Here is a 10,754-nt window from a genome sequence, read left to right as displayed (position 1 = left end):
CATCCTTGATGAGGAGCTTTGGGCATCATATGAGTCTTCTGGCTCCCGCCCCAGGCTGGTTCAGCACAGTGGGCTAAACAGCTGGCTTGTAATGCAGAACAAAGCCAGCAGCGCGGGTTCAATTCCCATACCGGCCTCCCCGAACAGGCGCCGGAATGTGGCGACTAGGGGCTTTTCACAGTAACTTCATTGAAGCCTACTTGTGACAATAAGCGATTATTATATTATTATCCTTGAGAATACATCTGTACACCATCCAGTAGACATGCCTCTGCTTGAGGAGCACCAGCATGCTTGGAGATTTGCCTCTGAGAGAACAGTTACTTTCGTTATTTTGTCCTCCCTCGAAAAGGCGTAGAATAACAATAACTCGGGAAAGTCATGTCACTGATAGTGTGGAAGTAATAGCTCGGCAGTAATAGCTATCAATATCTTATCAACAAAATTAAAACTTTGTGTCGTCATTGCCTGCTCGTTTTGCTAAATTTTATACTTTGAAGCATTTTATAATTTTCTTTGGGCTGTTAAGTTTAATCTTTAATGCCACACTTGGTGCTCTTTGTTTTTTGTGGTACATATCACTAGCTTTTTATTTTTTTCTCAACACAAGATTACTCTTGTATCAAACATAATGCCAAAGGGTCCGTTACACTGACAAATTGAAGCATTCTAGACTTCATCATCCAAAGGAACATCAAGCATTAGATCCACAGGCTTTGCAACAACTTCAATCTTTAAATCCCTCGTTATTAGTTTGCCTGCTTGAATACCTCAAATAGGAATCACGTGGCCAAAAGGTTTTTAAAAAACTTCTTTCATGGGGTGTGCGTCATCGCTGGCAAGACCAGCATCTGTTGCCCATCCCTAACTGCCCTGGAGAAGGTGGCTGTGAGCCATTTTCTTGAAATACTGCAGTTCATCAGGTGTAGGTAGACCTGCCGTGGTGTTTGGAAGGGAGTTCCAGGATTTTGATCCGGTGTCAGTGAAGGAACAGTGATCTAGTTCCAAGTCAGGATGGTGTGTGATTTGGAGGGGAACCTGCAGAGGGCGGTATAAGATAAACAGCAGTCACCCTCAGCCCCTTTCGGTGAGTGATGCACCACCAATCACGAGACGAGAGTAGAATGTAATCGAGGCTTTATCACTCAGATGTGTGGCCTCCTACAGCAACTGATGAAATGGCTGCTGTACGGAGAGCACACATAATTATACCCCACCTACTGGGCGGAGCCAGCAGGCAGGGATCTACCCCCGTACCTGTAGTACAGGGGCCTTACCGTAAAACCCATATATATATATATATATATATATATCAGTGGTGACTACCACATTCACCCCCTGTTAAAAATGAGTCTAGTGGGGGTGGTGGAGAACTATATACAGACAAGTTGCTTTTAAAAATCACAGAGAACATTACAAACTTAGGCGGTCCGGTGTCTTGATCTGTCGTTGAGAGCGTTGCAGTGCTGGTGGCGACTCAGGCGTCGGCTTGGTCTTCGGTGACTCCGGGAGCTTGTCGAAATCCTCTTCATCCCCGGGTGGGAGCAAAGGGAGCACGGATTGTCCTGAAGCGGGGGCTGTGGTGGGGTGCGCTGGGGGAGGGGAGGGTGGCGCCGGGGGAAGGGGGGGGGGGGTGCTGTGGGGACCCAGCTGGTGCCAGGTCCCGGAGGGAGACTGTGTGTTGGCGGCCGTCAGGGTACACTACGTAAACATACTGCGGGTTGGCATGGAGTAGCTGTACCCTCAACCAACGGGTCCGTCTTGTGAAGTCGCACGTGTCTACGGAGGAGAACAGGTCCCAGAGCTGCCAGCCACGTTGGGAGCGAAACCCCGGACGTGGACGTCCTAGGGAAGGCAAAGAGACATTCATGCGTGGTTTCGTTAGTCGCGGTGCACAGGAGCAACCGAATGGAGTGAAGTGCGTCGGGGAGGACCTCCTGCCAGCGGGAGGCCGGGAGATTTCTGTACTGCAGGGCCAGCTGGTCTGGCTCTCCAGACTGTCCCATTCTCCCGCTCCACCTGCCCGTTTCCCCAGGTCCTCCTGCTCGAGACAATGCTCCTGTTGAGCAGGAACTGGCGCAGCTCATTGCTCATAAATGAGGATCCCCGGTCGCTGTGGAAGTAGGCGGGGAAGCCGAACAGAACGAAGATGGTATTGAGGGCTTGGATGACGGTGGCAGACGTCATGTCGGTGCATGGGGCGGCAAAGGGGAAATTGGGAATATTCATCTACCACACTGAGGAAGTACGTGTTGCGGTCGGTGGAGGGAAGGGATCCTTTGAAGTCCACGCTGAGGCGTTCAAAGGGTCGGGAGGCCTTCACCAGGTGCGCACGGTCTGGCCGTTAGAAGTGCAGTTTACACTCCGCTCAGACCTGGCAGTCTCTGGTGATAGCCCTGACTTCCTCGATGGAATAGGGCAGATTACGGGCCTTAATGAAGTGGTAAAAACGGTGACTCCTGGGTGACAGAGGTTGTCGTGCAGGGTCCGGAGTCGGTCCATTTGTGCGCTGGCACATGTGCCTCGGGATAGGGCATCGTTGGGCTCGTTGAGCTTACCGGGGCGATACAAAATCTCGTAGTTGTAGGTGGAGAGCTCGATCCTCCACCTGAAGATTTTAACGTTTTTGATCTTGCCCCGCTGTGTGTTATTAAACATTAAGGCAACCGACCGTTGGTCTGGGAGGAGAGTGAATCTCCTGCCGGCCAGGTAATGCCTCCAATGCCGCACAGCTTCAACGATGGCTTGGGCCTCCTTTTCGACGGAGGAGTGCCGAATTTCAGAGGCATGGAGGGTGCGGGAAAAGAATGCCACGGGCCTTCCTGGCTGGTTGAGGGTGGCGGCCAGAGCGACGTCTGATGCATCGCTCTCGACTTGGAAGGGGAGTGTGGTGATCCATTGTAATAGGAGATGTAAGGTAGGACCTGCACTACAGGTTCTCCGGTAGCTTCTGCCGGCTGGCTCCGCCCAGGGAGAACTGTATAAATATGCATGACCTCCAGTGCCCTGCCATTTCGCCAGCTGCAGCAGGAGGCCTCGCATCTGACTGTAATAAAACCACAGTTGTACCCAACTTTAGTCTTTGTGCAATTGATTGTGCATCAGGGAGCGTCTCGGCGACCATGTGCATCGCGGCCTTAGCGATATCGGCCTTGATAGGGTCGAAGGCCTGGTGAGCCTCGGCCGTCAGTGGGAAAACGGCGGATTGAATGAGTGGGCGGGCTTTGTCTGCATAGTTTGGGACCCACTGGGCGTAATACGAAAAGAACTCCAGGCATCGTTTGAGGACCTTGGGGCAGTGGGAGTTCCATGATGGGGCGCATGCGATCGGGGTCGGGCCCCAGAACTCCATTCTGAACCACATAGCCGAGGATGGCTAATCGGTTCGTAATGAACACAGTCCTAGTTATACATGAGGTTGAGGAGAGTGGCGGTGTGGAGAAATTTGGAAAGGTTAGCGTCGTGATCCTGCTGGTCGTGACAGCAGATAGTGACGTTGTCCAGGTACGGGAAAGTGGCCCGCAATCCGTACCAGTCAACCATTCGGTCCATCTCCCGTTGGAAGACCGAGACCCCATTGGCGACGCCGAAGGGAACCCTAAGAAAGTGGTAAAGGCGGCCGTCTGCTTCGAATGCAGTGTATGGGCGGTCCGCCTTACGGATGGGGAGCTGGTGGTAGGCAGATTTCAGGTCCATTGTCGAGAAGACCCGGTATTGTGCAATCTGATTGACCATATCAGATATGCGTGGGAGGGGGTACGTGTCGAGCTGCGTGTACCGGTTGATGGTCTGACTGTAGTCAACGACCATCCTGTTTTTCTCCCCGGTTTTCACCACTACCACCTGGGCTCTCCAGGGTCTGTTGCTGGCCTCGATGATCCCTTCCTGCAGCAGCCCTGGACCTCAGACCTGATGAAGGTCCTGTCCTGGGCGCTGTACCGTCTGCTCCTGGTGGCGACGGGTTTGCAATCCGGAGTTAGGTTTGCAAAAAGGGAAGGCGGGTCGACCTATAGGGTCGCGAGGCCGCAAACGGCAAGGGGTGGTAAGGGCCCGCCAAATTTCAGGGTTAGGCTCTGGTGGTTGCACTGGAAGTCCAGGCTGAGTAGCAAGGCAGCGCAGAGGTTGGGGAGAACGTAGAGGTGGAAGCCACTGACCTCCACGCCCTGGATGGGGAGGGTGGCGATGCAGTACCCCCGGATCGCCACGGAGTGGGATCCGGAGGCCAGGGAGATTCTCTGGTTAGCGGGGTGTATCGTGAGGGAGCAGCGCCTTACCACATCGGGGTGGATGAAGCTCTCAGTGCTCCCGGAGTCCAGAAGGCAGGAGATCTCGTGCCCGTCGACCTTCACCTTTGTCGAAGTGGTCGCAAGGTTATGCGGTCGAGACTGGTCAATCTGTGGCTGATGGGGTCCATGATGGGGTGGCCGTCGGCGGGCTCCACGATGCACAAGGGGGGTGGGCCGTGCAGTCGGGGGCATTAGACCTGAACGTTGCGTGATGCGACCGTAACCGAGAGCGCTAGTTTTTTGGTCGCCGCGACGTCAAGCGTGACCCCTTCTAAGAGGCGCTGGCAGATGTAGTCAGACCCTATGCCCGTAACGAACGCGTCTCTCATCAGTAGGTTCGAGTGTTCAGTGGCCGAAATGGCCTGGCAGTCACAGTCTCTCACTAGGACGAGCAGGGCATGCCAGAAATCTTCCACAGACTCACCGGGAAGTTGGTGCCGCGTGGATAGGAGATGCCTGGCGTAGATTTTTTTGGTCCGCTGAGCGTAATTTTCCTTCAGTAGCGCCATGGCTTCTGCGTAGGATGGCGCATCCTGGACGAGGGAAAAAACGTTGGAGCTCAGCCACATGTACAGAATCTGGAGCTTCTGTGCTTCTGGGATTGGGTCTGGCGCAGACCCGATGTATGCTTCAAAACAGACTAGCCAATGTTCAAAGTCTGTTTTGGCATTGTCTGCTTGAGGATGCAGCTGCAGGTGATCCGGCTTGATGCGGAGGTCCATCTCTGAAAAACTCAGTGTAATAAATTGATGCACTATCAATCACGACGAGACGAGAGGAGAGAGTAATTGAGGTTTTATTACACAGAGATGTGTGGCCTCCTGCAGCAGCTGCCGAGATGGCTGCAGTTCGGAGAGCACACACATTTATACTCCGCTTACTGAGCGGAGCCAGCAGGCAGGGATCTACCCCCGTACCTGTAGTACAGGGGCCTTACCGTAAAAATGCCCCAAAATGTCCATAGTATCCATAGAATCCAAACAGTGCAGGAGGCCACACAAGTGCCAGGCAATGACCATTTCCAATAAGGGGAAGTCAAACCATCGCCTCTTGACATTCAATGGTATTACCATCACTGAATCTCCCACTATCAACATCCTTGGGGTTACCATTGGCCACAAACTGAACTGGACTAACCATATAAATGCTGTGGCTACAAGAGTAGGTCAGAGGCTTGGAGCCCTCCGGTGAGTAACTCACCTGCTGATTCCCCAAAGCCTGTCCGCCACCTGTAAGGCACATGTCAGGAGTGTGATGGAATACTCTCCACTTGCCTGGATGAATGCAGCTCCAACGCTCAAGAAGCTCAATACCATCCAGGACAAAGCAGCCCGCTCAATTGGCACCATTTCCACAAGCATTTACTCCCTCCACCATATTGCACAGTAGCAGCAGTGTTCACCATCTACAAGATACACTGCAGGAACTCACCAAGGCTCCTTATACAGCACCTTCCAAACCAACGATCACTAGCATCTAGAAGGACACAGGCAGAGGCAGTAGATACATGGGAACACCACCACTGGAGGTTCCCCTCCAAGTCACTCACCATCCTGACTTGGAAATATATCACCATTCCTTCACTGCTGCTGGGTCAAAATCCTGGAACTCCATCCTTAATATCACAGGTGGTGTATCAACACCACATGGACTGAAACGGTTCAAGAAGGCAGCTCACCACCACCTTCTCCAGGGCCATTAGGGATGGGCAACAAATGCTGGCCGAGCCAGCGAAACCGACATACCGTAAAAAAATAATTTTTAAAAAACATTTTTAAATCTGCCCGTTGAGTCTGCACCGACCCTCCGAAAGAGCACTCTACCTAAGCCCATTACCCCACCCTTTCCCCATAACCCCACGCTTTGATTATGGCCAATTGACTTAGTAACCTGCACATCTTTGGACAGTGGGAGGAAACTGGAGCATCCAGAAGAAACCCACGCAGACACAGGGAGAACATGCAAACTCCACACAGGCGGTGACCTAAGGCCGGCATCGAACCAGGACCCCTGGTGCTGTGAAGCAGCAGTGCTAATCATTGCCATCGTGCCATGTTGAGGAAAATGGATAAACCTGCATTCAATAACAGCTAGCTTGACAACCAAGAGTAAGACTTTTAGTCTAAATTTGGTGCAAGTGATATTTCCTAACTAACTAGGCATGCAATATAAAGGTCTGATACAACGTTTGAATCATGGCCATGGGTTAGTAATATGTGGGTATCTGGGAGCGCGCTACCTCTCCATTGCAGATAAGAACCTGGTTATCAGGTGAGAGTCTCACTCTCGGTGTCGCTGTACCTGGCATACCTCTGGCCTATTCCTCATTCCTGCGTTGTGGTGATCACCCAAGCAATTGTCCGCTTCTTGGGGTCAAAATGGACCATGTTCAAAGGGTCACAATGTACAAACGTCAAGACAATGAGGGGGGAAAACATGTGCAAATCACCCTAATCCTGATGGTCACCTGTGTGTGTGGCCGCATTAAGCTGCGCAAAGATCCTCAGTGCGCAAATGCCAAGTCTCATTATTTGCTGAGATTCTAATTGACACCAGTGTTACAAAGGATGGGTCAGGCCAACACTCCCAAGTAGTTGGACTGTGCCGTACCACCTGTCCTTAGTGGAAAAATTCATGCAGGGAAACTCTTTTGACCACAAGTCCATCATGCACGCAATGTCGCAGAGGCCCTTCGGGAAAGATGGTGGATCATAAGACCATAAGACATAGGAGCGGAAGTAAGGCCATTCGGCCCATCGAGTCCACTACACCATTCAATCATGGCTGATTTCAACTCCATTTACCCGCTCTCTCTCCATAGCCCTTAATTCCTCGAGAAATCAAGAATTTATCAACTTCTGTCTTAAAGACACTCAACGTCCCGGCTTCCACCGCCCTCTGTGGCAATGAATTCCACAGACCCACCACTCTCTGGCTGAAGAAATTTCTCCTCATCTCTGTTCGAAAGTGACTCCCTTTTATTCTAAGGCTGTGCCCCCGGGTCCTAGTTCCCCTGCTAATGGAAACAACTTCCCTACGTCCACCCTATCTAAGCCATTAATTATCTTGTAAGTTTCTATTAGATCTCCCCTCAACCTCCTAAACTCCAATGAATATAATCCCAGGATCCTCAGACGTTCATCGTATGTTAGGCCTACCATTCCTGGGATCATCCGTGTGAATCTCCGCTGGACCCGCTCCAGTGCCAGTATGTCCTTCCGGAGGTGTGGGGCCCAAAATTGCTCACAGTATTCTAAATGGGGCCTAACTAGTGCTTTATAAAGCCTCAGAAGTACATCCCTGCTTTTATATTCCAAGCCTCGAGATAAATGACAACATTGCATTTGCTTTCTTAATTACGGACTCAACCTGCAAGTTTACCTTTAGAGAATCCTAGACTAGGACTCCCAAGTCCCTTTGCACTTCAGCATTATGAATTTTGTCACCGTTTAGAAAATAGTCCATGCCTCTATTCTTTTTTCCAAAGTGCAAGACCTCGCACTTGCCCACGTTGAATTTCATCAGCCATTTCTTGGACCACTCTCTTAAACAGTCCAAATCTTTCTGCAGCCTCCCCACCTCCTCAATACTACCTGCCCCTCCACCTATCTTTGTATCATCGGCAAACTTAGCCAGAATGCCCCCAGTCCAGTCATCTAGATCGTTAATATATAAAGAGAACAGCTGTGGCCCCAACACAACCCTACGGGACACCACTCGTCACCGGTTGCCATTCCGAAAAAGAACCTTTTATCCCAACTCTCTGCCTTCTGCCTGACAGCCAATCGTCAATCCATGTTAATACCTTGCCTCGAATACCATGGGGCCTTATTTTACTCAGCAGTCTCCCGTGAGGCACTGTGAGGCAAACGAGGTTTGGGGCAGCATGGTAGCATTGTGGATAGCACAATTGCTTCACAGCTCCAGGGACCCAGGTTCGATTCCGGCTTGGGTCACTGTCTGTGCAGAGTCTGCACATCCTCCCAGTGTCTGCGTGTGTTTCCTCCGGTGCTCCGGTTTCCTCCAAGTCCAAAGATGTGCAGGTTAGGTGGATTGGCCATGATAAATTGCCCTTAGTGACCACAATTTCCCTTAATGTTGGGTGGGGTCACTGGGTTATGGGGATAGGGTGGAGGTGTTGACCTTGGGTAGGGTGCTCTTTCCAAGAGCCGGTGCAGACTCGATGGGCCGAATGGCCTCCTTCTGCACTGTAAATTCTAAGATTATCAAAGGCCTTTTGGAAGTCAAGATAGATAACATCCATTAGCTCTCCTTGGTATAACTTATTTGATATCACTTTAAAGAACTCCTAACAGGTTTGTCAGGCACGACCGCCCCTTACTAAATCCATGCTGACTTCTCCTAATCCGACCCTGCACTTCCAAGAATTTAGAAATCTCATTCTTAACGATGGATTCTAGAATCTTGCCAACAACTGAGGTTAGGCTAATTGGCCTATAATTTTCCATCTTTTTTCTTGTTCCTTTTTTGAACAGGGGGGTTACAACAGCGATTTTCCAATCCTCTGGGACTTTCCCTGACTCCAGTGACTTTTGAAAGATCATAACTCTGAAAGAGATGGCAGATGGAGTTTAATCCGGACAAATGTGAGGTCATGCATTTTGGAAGGTCTAATGAAGGTAGGGAATATACAGTGAATGGTAGAACCCTCAAGAGTATTGAAAGTCAGAGAGATCTAGGTGTACAGGTCCACAGGTCACTGAAAGGGGCAACACAGGTGGAGAAGGTAGTCAAGAAGACATAGGGCATGCTTGCCTTCATTGGCCGGGGCATTGAGTATAAGAATTGGCAAGTCATGTTGCAGCTGTATAGAACCTTAGTTAGGCCACACTTGGAGTTAGTGTTCAATTCTGGTCGCCACACTACCAGAAGGATGTGGAGGCTTTAGAGAGGGTGCAGAAGAGATTTACCAGAATGTTGCCTGGTATGGAGGGCATTAGCTTTGAGGAGCGATTGAATAAACTTGGTTTGTTCTCACTGGAACGGCGGAGGTTGAGGGGCGACCTGATAGAGGTCTACAAAATTATGAGGGGCATAGACAGAGTGGATAGTCAGAGGCTTTTCCCCAGGGTAGAGGGGTCAATTATTAGGGGGCATAGGTTTAAGGTGAGAGGGGCAAGGTTTAGAGTAGATGTACGAGGCAAGTTTTTTTTACACAGAGGGTAGTGGGTGCCTGGAACTCGCTACCGGAGGAGGTGGTGGAAGCAGGGACGATAGTGACATTTAAGGGGCATCTTGACAAATACATGAATAGGATGGGAATAGAGGGATACGGACCCAGGAAGTGTAGAAGATTATAGTTTAGTCGGGCAGCATGGTCGGCACGGGCTTGGAGGGCCGAAGGGCCTGTTCCTGTGCTGTACATTTCTTTGTTCTTATAACTAACGCCTCCACTATTTCTTCAGCTATCTCCTTTAGAGCTCTAGGATGTAGCCCATCTGGTCCCGGAGATTTATAAATTTTTAGACCTCTTAGTTTCTCTAGCACTTTCTCCTTCGTGATGGCTACCATATTCAACTCTGCTCCTTGACTCTCCTGAATTGTTGGGATATTACTTATGTCTTCTACTGTGAAGACTGACGCAAAGTACTTATTTAGTTCCTCAGCTATTTCCTTGTCTCCCATCACTAGATTACCAGCATCATTTTGGAGCGGCACAATGTCTACTTTTGTCTCCTGTTTGTTTTCAATGTATTTAAGGAAACTATTGCTATCATTCCTAATGTTACTGGCTAGCCTACCTTCATATTTGATCCTCTCTTTCCTTCTTTCTCTCTTTGTTATCCTCGGTTTGTTTTTGTAGCCTTCCCAATCTTCTGGGTTCCCACTACTCTTTGCCACATTATAGGCTTTCTCTTTTACTTTGATGCATTCCCTAACTTCCTCTGTCAGCCATGACTGCCTAATTCCCCCTCTGATAACCTTTCTTTTCTTTGGGATGAACCTCTGTACTGTGTCCTCAATTACTCCCAGAAACTCCTGTAATTGCTGTTCTACTGTCTTTCCCACTAGGCTCTGCTCCCAGTCGATTTTCGTCAGTTCCTCCCTCATGCCCCTGTAGTTACCTTTATTTAACTGTAACACCTTTACATTTGATTCTACCGTCTTTCTTTCAAATTGCAGACTGAATTCTACCATATTATGATCACTGCCTCCTAAGTGTTCCCTTACTTTAAGATCTTTAATCAAGTCTGGCTCATTACATAACACTAAGTCCAGAATGGCCTGTTCCCTCGTGGGCTCCAACACAAGCTGTTCCAAAAAGCCCTCCTGTAAACATTCAATGAATTCCCTTTCTTTGGGTCCACTGGCAACATTATTTACCCAGTCCACCTGCATATTGAGGTCCCCCATGATCACTGTGACCTTGCCTTTCTGACATGCACTTTCTATTTCGTGGTGCATTTTGTGCCCCTGGTCCTGACCACTGTTAGGAGGCCTGTACAT

The sequence above is a fragment of the Scyliorhinus torazame genome, chromosome 1, assembly GCF_047496885.1.
Source record: "Scyliorhinus torazame isolate Kashiwa2021f chromosome 1, sScyTor2.1, whole genome shotgun sequence".
Lineage (NCBI taxonomy): Eukaryota > Metazoa > Chordata > Chondrichthyes > Carcharhiniformes > Scyliorhinidae > Scyliorhinus > Scyliorhinus torazame.
The sequence above is the reverse complement of the archived record's forward strand: the minus strand, read 5'-3'. Positions refer to the sequence as shown.